Below are 18828 nucleotides of genomic sequence, written 5' to 3'. Positions count from 1 at the left end.
AGCAGCAGGGGGTGTTGAGCTGTAACCCGTCACTTGTGTGTCAGTTCTATGGATTTCCAGCATCTGTGGTGCAAAGGGGGGTGCCAGTGTCAGTCCCACATGTTCATCCACATGACCTGTGTATGTGTTAACATATTTGCTTTTGCCTTCCGACACACATGACCAATAAAGGTGTCCCTCTGCCTCCAAGGTGCCTCATCTCTGTCAGTGCTGGTCTGTTGCCACTGCGCATGCGGCATGTCTGGCATAGTTTACAGAGTTAGTGCATATGAGTCTATGTGTAGAGTAGCAAGATGCAAGCTGTTTGACAGGGATTATAATCTGTATTGTGCATGATGTACATGGCTGTGTAGGTATTGTGGCATGTCATCCAAGACCCCATTGTGCCATCTCCATGCATTCCACCTTGGCTTGGCCACCATTCTCCACATCCACCTTACTCCAGCATGCAGGACATAGTTCTCCCACCTGGCTACACATACCTGGGACTCCCTCCCCAGGACACTCCACATGAGCCCTGACCTTTACGCATGACTGTTGCTCTTCTAAATAGGTCTGTACGCACAGTTGTGCGGGCACCCCCTCATCTGGTTGGGCCCATCACGGGTGAGTATGGTACTCCATGTCCGTATTGGATGATTGATTGTGACCCATGTGTGTCCTGTGCCTTACTGAGAACCCAGGGTATGGATGGTTGGAGTAATTTCCAAACTCAGGCATGGTTTGACTTCACTACACACACATGTAATGGGATAATGCTAAATGACGGCATCATCTATTGATTGTGATGTTTTTTATTTGTGGTGGGGTAGGTGTTGGAGGGGGATGACAAGAGGTGCTTTCCGGGTGTGTAGAATCCAAAGTTCCCTGGGGGAGTTGGTATCCTTGCCATTGTAAGTCATCAGAGTCCATGCCACAGTCTTTGTCAACATTGGTCAGACAGTGACCAGCAAGTCAATGTGGCAGTGAATGTCATTTGCTGATGTGCTGCTGTTGGGCCAGAGGGCCAGGTGCCAGGCCAGGTGACCTGGGAGATGGTGATGTTCGGCTGACTCTCACGGTCTTTTGCGTGGACGACCCACCTTCCTCCGGGGACCCTCAGAAGCAGGCCGTGACGATGCTTGTGATGCTCCGTCGGATGAATTCTCCTCCTCCTGATCCCTCCCTGTGGCTGGTGGTGATCTTCGCCTGGTGGCACAGGGAGGGTTGCCCATGTTGTCGGCAATCCGACGGAGTGAACGGTTCATGTCCGTGTGCGCCGCCAGGAGCTCAGCCAGTCTGTCCTCCATCCGTCCTTGGTGTCGCTGTTGACTGGCATGTTGCTCGGTCTGCATGTTCTTCAACTCGTTGAGGGCCTCCACTACCTGGCTGATGCCCATGGTGTCACGCTGGTATGTGTCCAGGATGTTGCTGACGTGTGACATTACCGGTTCCTGAGCCAATTGGTCAGGTTCGCGCCTCCGCCGTCCTCCACTCCAACCTCCCCTGCCCACTTGCGCCTGGCCTGCCGTTGTGGGCACATCGGGTCTCCGGGACCCCTGAGGGATGGCATTTGCGGGATCGCCTGCCTCCTCCTGGGTGCCCGGAGTACCTTGTCCCTCCTGGTCAGACTGGCTGCGTTGTTGTGTGCGAGCAGGGCTCCTTGGTGTATCCTGGGATGTGGCAGGAATGGGGGTGGTGGTTGGCCCAGTTGTACCTGACGCAGGTGCTGCAGGTGGTTGGGCACCAGAGGGGCCAGGTTGGTCGGGGTCATCCACGGAGTGGTGAGAGTCGTCGCTGCCGGTGGGATCCTCTTCAGCCAGAGCCTGGTCCTGTGATTCTTCCCCCCCAGTGTTGGGGGGAGATCGACGACGTTGACCTGTGTGTGAGAGGGAGACACTGTTAATAGTGTTACATGCAACATCCATGTTTCAGATATATTCAAGTTGTCACAGTTCCTCTGGGTAGTTGGATATGTCTAGCATTCCTCTCACAGTGCACTTGTGCATGGGTATTGTAGGAGAGTAGGGTCTGCTTTCTATGTTCACCCCCACTTTTTGCTTTTGCTTTACTGGTTTTCGACTTAGATGTGGCTGTGGGCCTGCCAATCAGACCCACAGCCCTGCTGTTCTCTCTCTAAATTAACGATGTACTTTAGGTGCATAACCCATTTGGATAGGATCACCTTATTGGCCCCTGTACAGTGTACCTTAGGTACCCAGGGCATAGGTGTACCCTAGACCTACCAGGGGCTGCAGCATGTATTGTGCCACCCCTGGCCTGGCCTTCCATTATGACACAACTGGCTGATCACTCAGCTGGGGCAAGGTTGTGTAATCACCCCTTGCTTAGGTGTAGTATTCCTATACCTACCTTATATATAGACACATGTGTACCTATCAGCCACCCCTATGGCAGGCCTTAACAATCCTGGAGGCAGAGTGCTTGGTAACATGTGAGATGGTGCTCTAGCATGAGCTGAGCCTGTCTGCAGCTTGTGGAACCATGTCCTTATAGCTGTTCTATGATATGGCCTACCATATACTCTTAAAGTGCCTTATAATCTTAGACGATTATGGTAACTATGGTTTGGCTTTATCGAAACATGTCGTGTAAGGTGTCTAACACTATGGAATAATACCCCCATCCCATTTCTGGTGATGAGGATATTATCCCTCCCCTCTAGAGGGAGAAGACATGTTGAAACCTACTTACCTGGTTAAAATTAACCAGAGCCCCAGAATCACAAAATGGATGCTGCTGCCACGACACAAGTCTGACCTCCTGCTGCTGGGAGTGATCCCGGCATGGGAGGCTTGGACAATAGGTTTCCTGCCTAGGGAGGTGCGAGCACCACCCCAGACAGGCCTTAGTGTATTGGGGCAGGGAGGTATGAATGAAACGAGACACTGCCTGGGGCACACAAGGTGTCCCATGCATAGTCCAGTTCAAACCGGTGCTGGGGCACACCAGCCCCAGCCCTGGCGCGAAACTGGACAAAGGGAAGGGGGTGTAACCACCCCCCTCCCAGGTCCCACCCATAAGGCGTGACCTAGCAGGTATACCAGCCCCCCAGATTAGTATAAGAGTGGGAGCTGGGTCCTTGGGAAATTAGATTATCCTGAACCTGCATCTTGAACAGAAACTCTGGACCTTCGACATTCTACGAAAGAAGAAGACTGAAGAATCTCCCTTGTAGCCAAGGAGTGGCTACCCTGTGCAAACAGGCACCATCAAGAGACTTACCCTTTGCTGTGCTGAAGTTCTACGAGGGACCGACTGCAGAGCCCGACCAGAGCCATGACTTCCAGACTTCTCTGACCCTACTCCACCTCTACAGCCGAGCTGAGATCCATGGAGGCGATGAGAGACGTGGGACCGGCTACCTGGGAAAAGTGGCGAGTATCTTCCAGCGCAGCTTCTGAGGCACCCTCGAAGTTGTGCTCCGGGGATTGAGAAGCCCCAACCCCAAGCACCATCTGCACTGAAGGTCAGCCCCCCACACTCCACGAGTCCTGCGTGGGACCCTTCTGCATTTTCCTGCTTGCCGCGTCTGTCCGGTTGCTTGCCCGTTGGCTAGCAGCCTTTGCGACGACACACCTTTGATTTTCTACTGCTGGTTTGGCTCCTCCAGACTGGCTCCCGCTCCTCTGTGAAAGAGAAGCATCCCAGACCTTCCTGGTCTGCACCAGAAGCAAGTCCATCTTCCTGCGTGGGTTCCACTCGCCCCGGCTTGTTGGGTCCTGACTCGACATCGACGCCGCCGACAGCAAGAGCCTTCGTGGGACAGCTCACCTCCTGGTCCTGGTCGCCATCGACGCCTCCTGGTCCCCGTGACTGCTGCGACAAGCTTCACCTTCACGCCTGCATCTTCACGACATCGCCTGGTTCCTTCCTGGTTCCACGTGGTCACTGGCTAGTGACCCAGACTCTGTCCCTTCTGCTTGCAGGTACCCTTCCTTCTTGATCCCGGCCTTGGGATCCACCGGACACTCTTCACTGACTGCCTGTCAGCAACTTTCCTTCAGGCATCCATAGAAGTCCACGATGAAACCCGACGCAAGTTCACACCTATGCACCCGCAGCCCGTGGGCTAGGTAACTTGAGTACTTCGGTGCTCACAAGGGTATTGACTATCCTAGGGTCTAGTTTCCGAGTCTTGACTCTCTAGTTGCTTCAGAAGTGTCCTTAAACTGCTTATTTCAAAACTGTACTATTTCTATCGATTATACACATTACGCGTGAGTGTTTCTACTCTGCACACGAATCCCGTGGGCCTCCCACTTCCTAACCTTTGCTAGTGTAGTGTAGCCCCAGCGATTCCCTAGGCCTAGGCCTATTCTATTTCCGTGACAGTGGTCCTTATACCACTTACTTAGTATATGGTTTGCGTGGCCCCTAGGGCCTAACTGTATTACTTACCTGTGTGACTTAATGTATGCTTAATAATACTGTGTTGTACTTACCTCGAATCTCATAAAGAGTGCTGAGGGTTTGATTAGAATAAATACATTCTATTTTTATATATATCTGTTGTGGTGTCCTTTCATTTGGTATTCAAGGGGTTACATATGGTATCACAGCTGGCTTCCCATGCCATTCAGAGTTTAGCCTAAGACTGCTCTTGTCCATGCTACCACTAGGATAGCTGGTCTATAAGGTTGACTTTACAACCAATCACCATAAGGGGGTTTGGACTGATACAAGGTGTACACTAGAATTAGTGACATCATATATCAGGCCAACTTCTCACATTGGTGGTCGCGGTGGGATCTGAGCTTGCTGTTGTAATACCATTGTAATCTTGAGATACTGAATTGAAAGATCACTCAGATATTGTTTAGGTACATATAACATAGTTTAAAATACTTAAGTCCTACTGGACTTAGTTGTTGTAGGTTGAAGGGCCTAGCACACCCTGACTACAACTACTAGTAAGGTTTAGTAGATACAACTAGTGTAGGTAGGTGCACACACCACACCCTCACTAGATCATGTCTCTGGGAGGAGATCAGGCTGATGCTCTCTCAGGAGGGGTAGATCCTAGAAAGATCCCCTCTAGATATGATACCCTAACTTTTCAGGAGATGTGACAATTGTGTACCTCCAGAAAGTTAAAACAGGGTTCAAACCCTACCCTCATTCAGCTAGTAGAGATCCTAGAGGAGTATGGTACTCGTAGGGCCTCCCAGGCAAGTACCCTAGGTACAGGTGAGGGTCTACCCACTACAGATGAGTCAGATGGGACTTCAGAAGATGAGGTAGACAGCCAGGTCAAAGTTAGGAGACTTAGCCAGGCTAACTTAAGCCTACATGGGAGTTTGACTGGGGTCCCCCCATCCAGACCCCCCAGTAGACTTAACCAGAGAAGCAGGAGAGACAGATCCCCTTCAAGGGAATCCATCCACTCCCATGTCTCTAACAGCTCCAGTGCCTCTTCTCACAGGGGAATGACTTCCCCCCAGAGAAAAGAGCATGAAGCCAGAATGAGGGAAGCCAATCTGAGGATTGAGAGGGAAGAACTTGCCCTTGCCAAAGAGAGGCTGGCACTGGCCAGAGAGCAAAAGTTAAGTGGGTTACAACCCACTGGTGGCAGCAATATCCCTAAGGATAGAGACAGGACCTATGATAATAGAAACCTGAGCAAGATTGTCCCTCCCTACAAGTGTGGGGATGACATCCACAAATGGATAACTGCTTTGGAGAGAGCTTGCAAAGTACAGCAGGTACCCCAAAGTCAGTGGGCAGCTATCTTGTGGCTCTCCTTCTCTGAGAAAGGTAGAGACAAGCTCCTCACAGTTAGTGATGAGGATGCTGATAATTACACTGTCCTGAAGAGTGCTCTGATTGATGGGTTTGGCCTAACCACTGAACAATACAGGTTGTTGTTCAGGGATACCCAGAAGACACAGACTCAGGACTGGACTGACTTTGTAGATTGTGCCACTAAGGCTCTGGAAGGTTGGCTATTGGGAAGTAAGGTTAAGGACTATACAGGATTGTATAATTTGATCATGAGAGAACAAATACTTAACAACTGTCAAAACCAGCTACTGCATCAACACCTGATTGATTCTGATCTGACTTCTCCCCAAGAATTGGGAAAGAAGGCAGATAGATGGGTCAGGACTAGAGTTAAGCAGAAAAACCAGAACCAGGGCGGTGATCAGAAAAAGGCAGCCCAGAAGGGTAATGACCAGAAACAAAAAGACCAGAAGTCTTCACAAGGCCCCCAAAAGGCTCAGGGGGAGGGTGGTCCCAAAAAGGATAAAAAGAAAGATGGCCAAAAGAAACCATGGTGCAACTATTGTAAGTCCAACTCACATTGGTTTAGTGAGTGCACCAAAAAGGATAAGCCCCCAGCCACCATTGCCCCCTAAGGCAACTGTACCCCCTAGTCCAGCTGTAAGTGGTGGTTCCCAGCAAAAGGGTGTAGTAGGGTTAACCCTGGGAACTGAGGAGGATTCTGGCCTAGTCAGGATACCTACTCAGGCTGTTCTGATCTGTGATGGGGACATAGCTTTGTCCTCTACTGTAGGCCCCAGTAACCTGGACAAGTACAGACAGACTCCTTTTATCAATAATAGAATGGCTCAGGCCTACAGGGACACTGGGGCTAGTGTCACAATGGTGACACCTGCCTTTGTGGACCCTGGATAGATCATGCTAGGTGAGAACTACCTAGTGACCAACGCTAGCAATGCCACTACCTCCCATAGTGTGGCAATTGTTAACTTCTCCTGGGGTGGGGTAACTGGCCTCAAGAAAGTTGTTGTTAGTTCAGACCTTCCTGTGGAGTGTTTACTGGGCAATGATCTTGAAACTTCAGTTTGGTCTGAAGTGGAGTATAGGACCCATGCAGAAATGCTAGGGATAGATGCACATGTCCTTGCTGTGACCAGGTCACAGGCCAAAAAGTGTAACACTGTACAAGTGCTGGATCCTGGGACAATGGACCAGTCACAAGCCAAGAGAAAGAGCAGCAGGGTAAAGGCTGTGCCTTCCCCCTTGCCTCGGGTAGTGGATCAGCTCTCGCAGGAGGATGATTCTGAGAGCCCTGAAGGAACTGTCCTAGAAGAACTTGAACCTGATCAGGTTGAGTTTCTTGGGACAGGGGGACCTTCAAGGGCAGATCTGAGGCAGGTACAATTAGACTGCCCCTCTCTTGAACCCCTCAGACAGCAGGCTGCTGCTGAGGCTGCAGGGAATGCTCAATGTACCCATAAAGTGTATTGGGATGAAGGGCTACTGTATTCAGAGGCTAGAGACCCCAAGCCTGGTGCGTCCAGGAGGTTGGTAATACCACTGAAGTTCAGAGGCTTCCTTCTTACCTTGGCCCATGATATTCCCCTTGCAGGTCACTTAGGCCAGAACAAGACTTGGGACAGACTTGTCCCTCACTTTCACTGGCCTCATATGTCAGAAGATACCAAGGAGTTTTGTCGCTCCTTTGTCACCTGCCAAGCCAGTGGCAAATCAGGTGGCACCACAAAGGCCCCCCTCATACCACTACCTGTGGTGGGGGTTCCCTTTGAAAGAGTGGGCATAGATATTGTAGGACCAATGGACCCACAAACAGCATCTGGGCACAGATTCATACTGGTGATAGTGGACCATGCCACCAGGTATCCAGAAGCTATTCCCCTGAGGACCACAACAGCTCCTGTTGTGGCAAGGGCCCTACTTGGAGTATTCTCCAGAGTGGGCTTTCCAAAGGAGGTTGTCTCTGACAGAGGTGCCAACTTCATGTCAGGATATTTGACTGCAATGTGGAAGGAGTGTGGTGTAAACTACAAATTCACTACCCCCTATCACCCACAATGCAATGGGCTTGTTGAGAGATTCAACAAGACCCTAAAGGCAATGATAAAAGGTTTACCAGACAAGCTTAGGCGAAGATGGGACATCCTTTTACCCTGCCTTCTGTTTGCTTACAGAGAGGTCCCACAGAAGGGGGTTGGCTACAGCCCTTTTGAGCTTTTGTTTGGGCATCCTGTAAGAGGACCCCTATGTTTGGTAAGGGAAGGTTGGGAGAGACCTCTCAGACAACCCAACCTTGATATAGTGGATTATGTACTTGGTCTCCGCTCCAGGATAGCAGAGTACATGAAGAAGGCTTCTAAAAACCTTGAGGCAAGCCAAGAACTCCAAAAAGCTTGGCATGACCAAAAGGCTGTGCTGACTGTGTACCAGCCAGGACAGAAAGTGTGGGTGTTGGAGCCAGTGGCCCCAGCAGCACTCCAAGACAAATGGTCTGGACCCCACACTATTGTTGAACAAAAGGGAGAAGTCACCTACTTGGTGGACCTTGGGACTCCCCGAAGCCCCCACAGGGTGCTTCATGTCAACAGACTAAAGGCATATGTTGACAGGGCAGACATGGGCTTACTCATGGCTACAGATGAGGGGCAGGAGGAAGAGAGTGACCCTCTCCCAGACCTGCTGACTCAGAACCCTGATGATGGCTCAGTTGATGGTGTGGTCTTTTCTGACAGCCTCACTGTCCATCAGCAACAGGACTGCAGACAAGTTCTGCAATCCTACAGACATATGTTCTCTCTGACCCCAAGTCAGACAAACTGGTGCACCCATGAGGTGGACACTGGTGACAGTCTGCCTGTGAAGAGTAAAATCTACAGGCAACCTGACCATGTCAGGGACTGTATCAAAGTTGAGGTACAAAAGATGTTGGAGCTGGGAGTCATTGAACCTTCAGAGTGCCCTTGGGCTAGTCCTGTAGTTCTGGTGCCAAAACCTCACACCCAAGATGGTAAGAGAGAGATGAGGTTTTGCGTGGATTACAGAGGTCTCAATGCTGTCACTAGGACAGATGCCCATCCAATACCTAGGGCCGATGAGCTCATTGATAGACTGGCAGCTGCTAAGTTTTTGAGCACATTTGACCTTACAGCAGGCTACTGGCAAATCAGACTAGCTGAGAATGCAAAGGCCAAAACTGATTTCTCGACCCCAGGAGGACATTATCATTTTGTGGTAATGCCCTTTGGTTTGAAGAATGCACCTGCCACTTTCCAAAGGTTGGTGAATCAAGTCCTTGCAGGCCTGGATGACTACTGTGCAGCTTATCTTGATGATATTGCTGTCTTTAGCCCCACCTGGGAGGATCACCTGGTGCACCTGAGGAATGTTTTAGAGGCCCTGCAAAAGGCAGGCCTCACTATCAAGGCCACTAAGTGCCAGATAGGGCAGAGCAAGGTTGTGTATCTGGGCCACCTGGTTGGTGGGGGTCAGGTTCAACCACTGGAGAGCAAGATCCAGACCATAAAGGACTGGACTCCTCCAATTACCCAGACTCAGGTCAGAGCTTTCTTGGGCCTGACTGGGTACTACAGAAAGTTCGTTAAGAATTATGGGTCCATTGTGACACCACTTAATGACTTGACCTCCAAGAAGATGCCAAAGAAAGTTCAGTGGACAGTGAGCTGTCAAAAAGCATTTGATGACCTGAAGCAGGCCATGTGCAGTGCACCTATTCTGAAAAGTCCAGACTATTCCAAAGAGTTTATTTTCCAGACAGATGCTTCTGAGTTGGGTGTGGGAGCTGTTCTTTCACAACTGAATGTAGATGGTCAAGACCAGTCCATTGCTTTTATAAGTAGAAGGCTGACCCCTAGAGAGAAACGTTGGTCAGCTATTGAGAGGGAGGCCTTTGCTGTGGTTTGGGCCCTGAAGAAGCTGAGGCCATACTTGTTTGGCACTCACTTCAAGATTCAGACAGACCATAAGCCCCTCTTGTGGCTAAATCAGATGAAGGGTGAAAATCCCAAACTTCTTAGGTGGTCCATTTCCCTACAGGGGATGGACTTCACAGTGGAACATAGACCTGGGACTGACCATGCCAATGCAGATGGACTCTCCCGATATTTCCACTTAGTACATGAAGACTCAACTGGTCAAGGTTAGTTTAACCTCTTCAGTGCCCATGACGAGACTATCTCGTCATGAATCCCACCCACTAATGCAACGCCCGGCACAGGAGGGGGAAAGGGCGTGGTACTGAAGGGGTTAATGTCCCTAAGTTTGGGGGGGGGGTTGTGTAGGAGAGTAGGGGCTGCTTTCTATGTTCACCCCCACTTTTTGCTTTTGCTTTACTGGTTTTCGACTTAGATGTGGCTGTGGGCCTGCCAATCAGACCCACAGCCCTGCTGTTCTCTCTCTAAATTAACTATGTACTTTAGGTGCATAACCCATTTGGATAGGATCACCTTATTGGCCCCTGTACAGTGTACCTTAGGTACCCAGGGCATAGGTGTACCCTAGACCTACCAGGGGCTGCAGCATGTATTGCGCCACCCCTGGCCTGGCCTTCCATTATGACGCAACTGGCTGATCACTCAGCTGGGGCAAGGTTGTGTAATCACCCCTTGCTTAGGTGTAGTATTCCTATACCTACCTTATATATAGACACATGTGTACCTATCAGCCACTCCTATGGCAGGCCTTAACAATCCTGGAGGCAGAGTGCTTGGTAACATGTGAGATGGTGTTCTAGCATGAGCTGAGCCTGTCTGCAGCTTGCGGAACCATGTCCTTATAGCTGTTCTATGATATGGCCTACCATATACTCTTAAAGTGCCTTATAATCTTAGACGATTATGGTAACTATGGTTTGGCTTTATCGAAACATGTTGTGTAAGGTGTCTAACACTGTGGAATAATACCCCCATCCCATTTCTGGTGATGAGGATATTATCACTCCCCTCTAGAGGGAGAAGACATGTTGAAACCTACTTACCCGGTTAAAATTAACCAGAGCCCCAGCATCACAAAATGGATGCTGCTGCCACGACACAAGTCTGACCTTCTGCTGCTGGGAGTGATCCCGGCATGGGAGGCTTGGACAATGGGTTTCCTGCCTAGGGAGGTGCGAGCACCACCCCAGACAGGCCTTAGTGTATTGGGGCAGGGAGGGATGAATGAAACGAGACACTGCCTGGGGCACACAAGGTGTCCCATGCATAGTCCAGTTCAAACCGGTGCTGGGGCACACCAGCCCCAGCCCTGGCGCGAAACTGGACAAAGGGAAGGGGGTGTAACCACCCCCCTCCCAGGTCCCACCCATAAGGCGTGACCTAGCAGGTATACCAGCCCCCCAGATTAGTATAAGAGTGGGAGCTGGGTCCTTGGGAAATTAGATTATCGTGAACCTGCATCTTGAACAGAAACTCTGGACCTTCGACATTCTACGAAAGAAGAAGACTGAAGAATCTCCCTTGTAGCCAAGGAGTGGCTACCCTGTGCAAACAGGCACCATCAAGAGACTTACCCTTTGCTTTGCTGAAGTTCTACGAGGGACCGACTGCAGAGCCCGACCAGAGCCTTGACTTCCAGACTTCTCTGACCCTACTCCACCTCTACAGCCGAGCTGAGATCCGTGGAGGCGACGAGAGACGTGGGACCGGCTACCTGGGAAAAGTGGCGAGTATCTTCCAGCGCAGCTTGTGAGGCACCCTCGAAGTTGTGCTCCGGGGATTGAGAAGCCCCAACCCCAAGCACCATCTGCACCGAAGATCAGCCCCCCACACTCCACGAGTCCTGCGTGGGGCCCTTCTGCATTTTCCTGCTTGCCGCGTCTGTCCGGTTGCTTGCCCGTTGGCTAGCAGCCTTTGCGACGACACACCTTTGATTTTCTACTGCTGGTTTGGCTCCTCCAGACTGGCTCCCGCTCCTCTGTGAAAGAGAAGCATCCCAGATCTTCCTGGTCTGCACCAGAAGCAAGTCCATCTTCCTGCGTGGGTTCCGCTCGCCCCGGCTTGTTGGGTCCTGACTCGACATCGACGCCGTCGACAGCAAGAGCCTTCGTGGGACAGCTCACCTCCTGGTCCTGGTCGCCATCGATGCCTCCTGGTCCCCGTGACTGCTGCGACAAGCTTCACCTTCACGCCTGCATCTTCACGACATCGCCTGGTTCCTTCCTGGTTCCACGTGGTCACTGGCTAGTGACCCAGACTCTGTCCCTTCTGCTTGCAGGTACCCTTCCTTCTTGATCCCGGCCTTGGGATCCACCGGACACTCTTCACTGACTGCCTGTCAGCAACTTTCCTTCAGGCATCCATAGAAGTCCACGACGAAAACCGACGCAAGTTCACACCTATGCACCCGCAGCCCGTGGGCTAGGTAACTTGAGTACTTCGGTGCTCACAAGGGTATTGACTATCCTAGGGTCTAGTTTCCGAGTCTTGACTCTCTAGTTGCTTCAGAAGTGTCCTTAAACTGCTTATTTCAAAACTGTACTATTTCTATCGATTATACACATTACGCGTGAGTGTTTCCACTCTGCACACGAATCCCGTGGGCCTCCCACTTCCTAACCTTTGCTAGTGTAGTGTAGCCCCAGCGATTCCCTAGGCCTAGGCCTATTCTATTTCCGTGACAGTGGTCCTTATACCACTTACTTAGTATATGGTTTGCGTGGCCCCTAGGGCCTAACTGTATTACTTACCTGTGTGACTTAATGTATGCTTAATAATACTGTGTTGTACTTACCTCGAATCTCATAAAGAGTGCTGAGGGTTTGATTAGAATAAATACATTCTATTTTTATATATATCTGTTGTGGTGTCCTTTCATTTGGTATTCAAGGGGTCACATATGGTATCACAGCTGGCTTCACATGCCATTCAGAGTTTAGCCTAAGACTGCTCTTGTCCATGCTACCACTAGGATAGCTGGTCTATAAGGTTGACTTTACAACCAATCACCATAAGGGGGTTTGGACTGATACAAGGTGTACACTAGAATTAGTGACATCATATATCAGGCCAACTTCTCACAGGTATGTCCCTTGGCCACAGCTTTCAACACTTTACCTATGTGTGACACACTCTTAGTTGATGCATGATTTTTGACCACAGTCAGCAGTGTATTGAGCGGGCGTAGCGAGCCATGCAGAGCCGCCTTACATGTTGCACTGTACGTGGGCAAATGGTGTTTTTTAAACACAATTTGAGAATGCAGGTAGGTGACTTATGCATTTGTGACTGGGTTCTCACAAACACAGTGAGTGGGTATACTGGGTGTAAGGTTAGGTTTGTGGCTGCAGCACGGTTCTACTTGTGCACAGATTGACACATGGCCCGGTGTTTTGCTATGGGAAAAGGGGGGGTTCAGGCACTGGCAAACCTTGTCTACATGCACACAGTCCGCCTGCTGACGAGCGGACATGCCCACACCACCCAAGGGTGATTTGGTATCCCTCTGTCTCCCTTTCTCCCTCCCTCTGTCAGCCTCCTCCCTCTGTCCGTCTCCCTGTGTGTCCCTTTCTACCTCCCTCTGTCACCCTCCTCCCTCTGTCCGTCTCCCTCTGTCTCCCTCTATCCCTCCCCCTGTCACCCTCCTCCCTCTGTCTGTCTCCCTCTGTCCCCCTCTGTCACCTCAGGCCAGCTTCCTGGGCACACAGAGTTTGCAGGTCTTTCAAAGGCCATTGGCTTGTTGATGTGTCTTTGTTTCTACTCTCCAGGCACCCATTGGGCGGAATGTCTGAGTCTGCGCTGGTGCTGTGGCGGTGTGTGCCTACACTCTTTCACAGTGTTGCCTCTTCATAAGCTGCTGTAATGTGCACATTGTGCCTTCATACCCATGTCATCCTGCAACGCGGCCACCATTTGCAGGCAGCACAGTACTGTGTGGGGACACACTGTTTGTATGGCTGTGCCCTAGGCCATATAGGCTGAGGGCATTGTTGTCTGCTTCTGAGTTGAACTGCACAATGTTAATTTTGAGGCCCACCCTCCCGCCATCCGGGACATCCTGTCTTGTGTTGGTGTTTTGTGTGGCCTGTGACTTGGCATGGCCTTGGTTGGTGCATGGGGCATGGAGGCGCTAGTGGCTCTGTTTGGCTGTTTGGCAGTTGCAGGTCAGTGTATTGGATGTTTTTGGGCTTGTTGGACATGTTTTGTGGTGTTGTGCGATTCGAATTGACTCTCCTTGTGTTGTATTGCATTCTCCTGGTTCAGTACGAGTTTTTTTAGCGTCTGTAAGGTGCGTACATAGGCCATGTTGTTGTACAGTGCTGACCTTTGCTATTGGGTACGCTCCGTAACATACACAGGTGGGGGTTCGCAGCGTACATACACGGGTGGGGGTACGCTCCGTACATACACGGGTGGGGGTACGCTCCATACATACACGGGTAGGGGTACGCTCCGTACATGGGGGGTACGCTCCGTACATACACGGGTGGGGGTACGCTCCATACATACATGGGTGGGGGTTCGTGGCGTACATACACGGGTGGGGGTACGCTCCATGCATACACGGGTGGGGGTTCGCGGCGTACATACACGGGTGGGGGTATGCTCCGTACATACACGGGTGGGGGTACGCTCTGTCCATACACGGGTGGGGGTACGCTCCGTACATACACGGGTGGCGGTACGCTCCATACATACACGGGTGGGGGTACGCTCCATACATACACGGGTGGGGGTTCGTGCCGTCCATACACGGGTGGGGGTACGCTCCATACATACACGGGTGGGGGTACGCTCCGTACATACTGGGGCTGGGGGGGGTGTTCGGCGCGTACATACGGGGGCTGGGGGGCTGTTCGGCGCGTACATACGGGGGCTGGGGGGCTGTTCGGCGCGTACATACGGGGGCTGGGGGGGGTGTTCGGCGCGTACATACGGGGGCTGGGGGGGTGTTCAGCGCGTATGCAGGCACATGTCTCCATGGTTGCTATTGAAGTTCGCTCCGTACGGTGTTTTTTCCGTCCGGTTGTACAATCGGACGGACAGTACGGATCGTACTTGCGCGCTCGGACTTCAGTTTTCCGATTCTTACGGAAAATGGTCCGGGGACGTGTCGGACACTTTTTCCGACCCGAGGACGTGTGGGGGAAAGTTCCCAATGCGATTTGTATGGACTTTTTCCCATACGAATCGTACTTGGCAGTTTGTACGGTACTTGTACGATTCGTACGGAAAAAAATCCGGATACGAATCGTACGGGGAACATTTTTAACGGATCGAAATCGGCACCTAGGTGTCTGAAAGATAACAATGTTCATGCCTATGATGAGCTGTATAATTTGATTATGAAAGAGCACCTATTAAATAATTGCTATCAAGAAAAGTTGCACCAGTACTTGGTAGGCCTAAGTACAATTTCTCCGCAAGAATTCGGAAAGAAGGCAGACCGCTGGTTCAAGATTAGGGTGATCAAAACTAACACTGGTGGGGGTGACCAAAAGAAAGGGGTTACTAGGACTTCATCAGGGAAAGATGTTGAAGATTCTAAGGATAAAAGTAAAGAGTCTTCTAAAGGCCCTCAACAACCTGCTAAGGAAGGTGTTCCCAAAACTCTTCACAATCCAAAACTGGGTCGCATGGTAAGAATTAGGATCCCAACAAGGCATGGTGTCACAACTGTCAGAATACTGGACACTGAGCTGGAGACTCTGTCTGTCTCAAAAAGAACCCCCTTACTACTACTCCAGGAATAGCACGTCTCCAGGTTGGATCCCTAGTTAACCATGAGCAAAACTGAGTGCACACAGAAGCTATACTAGTCTCTGAGGGTGGGGTGGGCCTTGCAACCTTAGCTGTGTGGCTCTCTAATATGGAGAATCACAAACAGCAGCCCTTAATTAATGGACTTAGAATAGAAGCCACATGAGATACAGGTGTTAGTGTCACCTTGGTGACAGAAAAACTGTGTTCTCCAGGACAGTAGCTGACTGGACAGACTTATGCAGCCACCAACCCTAACAATGTCACTAAGGTACATCCCTTGGTGATGGTGACCTTAGAATAGGTAGGGTTTACTGGCCTGGAACAGGTAGTGGTCTCTTCTGCAATCCCAGTCGAATGTCTGCTAGGGAATTATTTGGAGTCCTCACCTGCTGACTGAGGTTGCGCTTAAGTCCCATGCAGCCATGCTGGGAATTCCTGAATGAGTGTGCATACAAACCCTATCACAGAGCAAGGCCCATGGTGAAAAAGAAGTATTGGAGCCTTTCCTTACATGCAAGACACCCCTAAGGTAGGCCTATGGGCAGGGTGCAGTCTGTGTGAAAGGTAGGACATGTACTGCTATGTGTTACATGTCCTAATAGCGACATACTGTGCATTTTGTTTTCACTATTGCAAAGCCATCTGTCACATAGGCTAACTGGGCAGTTGCTTTGTAACATCTTACAAGCCTAACTTTCCATTGGGACAGGAAGGAGAATGGAGTTTATGCTTCCTGAATTAGGAATTTAGAGATACATCTTTTAGTAAGGATGATTTTATCTTGTGTGTTTGAAAATGCCCCTTTTAGAAGATGCACTGTTTCTTGCTTAACCATCCTGTGTGCCTCTTTTATTTGTGTATTCACCATTTGGGTTTGGAGTGACAGGAGCAGGAGATGTGCATTCACACTAGACAGACACAAGAGGCGGGGGAGGTTGAAGTGTGTCCTGCCTTTGCTGGGTGACTCAAAGCCAGGCTGAATAGACCTGGTTGCATTTGAAGTAGTGGGATGTGTTGTTGCTTACACCTGAATGGACTGTGTCTGTCTTCCACAATGCTGTTTCCACCCACCGGAGTGAGCCTGGCCTGAGCCAGGCAGAACTGGATTATGTATGCTAGTGGAACTTTGTGTGTGCAAACTTCAAAGGAAAATGTGGTTTAAATATTGGGGCCCTGACCCCAGAACGTTAGATTACTACTGAACTAAGGAACCTGCCAGGAGGTAGAGCCCGAAGAGCAGTGAGGCGAGACACCCACTTTGGTGTGTGCTTTGCTGGGTTGGCCTGCAGTTGCTGCTTCTGTCTTGGGCAGGGAAAGGACTGGACTGTGCTTTCTGCATCCTAAGTATCTCCAAAGGCTTGATGTAGAGCTTGCGTCCTGTTGGGAGTCTCAGAAGAATCAAAGAATTCAGCATATTCTGGGTACTGGCTTCTGGAACTGGATGTTTCAGCTCCCACAGAAGAGGAAAAGGTAATCCAACGCCGATGTCGGCTCTGTGACATGAAGGCACCGCCGCACTTTGCACTGCATCCCTGGTCTCACCAAGGACACCGCCCCCAGTGCCATCCAGTTGCTGCTTGCACCGTGACCTGAGGGCACCACACTACGCTCCGCCTCCCTACACTCCACCACCTTGGTATCCCCAACTACGATTCAATGCCATCACTGACGCCACTTCCTGCATCGTGACCTGTGGACACCACGCGTGGAGAACATGGAGTACTGTGCTACTTCCCACCAAAGCCATAGTCTCACCGACGATGACACTCCAAGTTGACATCAATGCCACTGCTTGCACCGTGGTTTGAGGGCACTGATCGTAAGTTACATGACGCACTGCCCCGTCCCACACTGCAGCCTTCGCCTAACGAAGCTGGCACCATTGACTCCGGTTCATTAGTCGATGACAGTGCTCCAGCAACGGCAACGCCGCGACTTGTACCGTGACCTGCCAGCACCATGACGAGCACTGCACAACTTTGTACAACAGCCCGACACCTGCCAGCACTCCCAATTTCAACCACACACAGTTCGATCTGCAATGCATGAGACTTCAAGGGCCCGACGACTCCTGCACCGACCTCAGGAACTGGCTCCTACTGACACTGGCTCTTTGAAGCTCACCGCAAGTTTCTAAAGGTACTGTTTTGTGGGTCTTCTCAACGCCGCTGTCAGCCAGAACTGTTTAGATTTGTTGTTCACAACGCTATGATAGCCCCAGACGGAGCTATTAACTTTAAGGAACTGCATTTTAAGTCTATTTTTGCTTATTGATATTTCTAAGAACTGTATGGTGGATTTTTATTTTTTGGGGTCTGGTTTGCACGGATAAAATATTGAAAACTGGTGTGGTGTCCTCACTGCCTATGAGACAAGCCTGGCTGCTTGTGCCAAGCTACCAAGGGAGTGAGCAGGGGTTATTTTAAATGTGTATCCCCCTTATCCTGACTGGGAAGAAGGGTTCCTACTTGGACAGGGTGACAACCTACCAACTAGAGACCCCCATTTCTAACATTGGTTGTCAGCGGTAAGGATAGGATTTGCGTTTGTACTTGACCTACAGTGATTGGTGTACATTACTACCATATTGCAGTCCATTACGCACCACATACAGTTTTTCCCTGTTTGCCTTCTGGATATATTGTTGAGAACTGGAACTCTGGTTAGTTGTTGTACCTGTGAGGCCTTGACAAAATGGAAATCAACTTTTGGCACTTCTACATCTACACGATGGAGGAGCTACAAGCCTTTTGCAAGGAGTGGGGGGTTGCCTGTGAAGAGGAGATCCACAAGGTGGGATCTTGAGGCAACCCTGTTGTGTTCTGAGGAAACATCTTGGTTAGCAGCACTACCAGATGGCTCTGAGGAGGAGTCTGAGGAGGAGAATCCTCAGCCAGAGTACCAGGAGGGCAGCGGCCCTGAGAAGGAAACAGGGGAGGAGAGATGGACTTGTGAAGAAAAGAGTAGGATCCAGGCTTGTGACCGGAGACTGAGAGAATTCGAACGGGATCTCAGGAGGGCTGAATTTAAGAGAAACTTAGCCTAGAAAAAAGAAAAGTGTATTGCTCAGGAACTGAGCTTGGCTGGACTGGAGATAGAAGCCATGAGGGTGGAGTCCAGCTCAGATGGTAGCTGCAAAGGTGTTATGTCCAGTACTGATAAGGGAGACATACACATACACACATAGACTTGGTGGCCTGCTTCAAGAAGGGGGTTTACATACACTAGGGTGTTCAGGATTGTGAGGCAACTCCAGTGGTGCGCAGGGTCCTTGAAGTGGATTGGGGAACTGGCACAGGATATCACATTCCTAGTGGTGGAAATGCTACTCTACTGACTCTAGATGAGAGGTAAAGGGAGAGAGGTTCCCCTT

General features: G+C 50.5%; 1 protein-coding gene and 1 long non-coding RNA gene across 2 annotated transcripts in view; one reads left to right on the top strand and one right to left on the bottom strand.

The window, feature by feature from the left end:
* The window catches only part of LOC146805184 (uncharacterized), a 1401767-nt gene that overhangs the window by 1165375 nt on the left and 217564 nt on the right, over positions 1–18828 (top strand). The window lies entirely within an intron of this gene.
* Positions 850–18828, bottom strand: part of LOC146805185 (uncharacterized) — a 150156-nt gene continuing 132177 nt past the window's right edge. The window contains exon 6 of the long non-coding RNA XR_014967802.1: positions 850–1858. This is a non-coding gene — a long non-coding RNA (uncharacterized LOC146805185). The remainder of the gene's footprint in view (positions 1859–18828) is intronic.

The sequence above is a fragment of the Triturus cristatus genome, chromosome 8 (genome assembly GCF_964204655.1).
Source record: "Triturus cristatus chromosome 8, aTriCri1.1, whole genome shotgun sequence".
Classification (NCBI taxonomy): Eukaryota; Metazoa; Chordata; class Amphibia; order Caudata; family Salamandridae; genus Triturus; species Triturus cristatus.
This window is presented reverse-complemented; position numbering and strand designations above follow the sequence as displayed.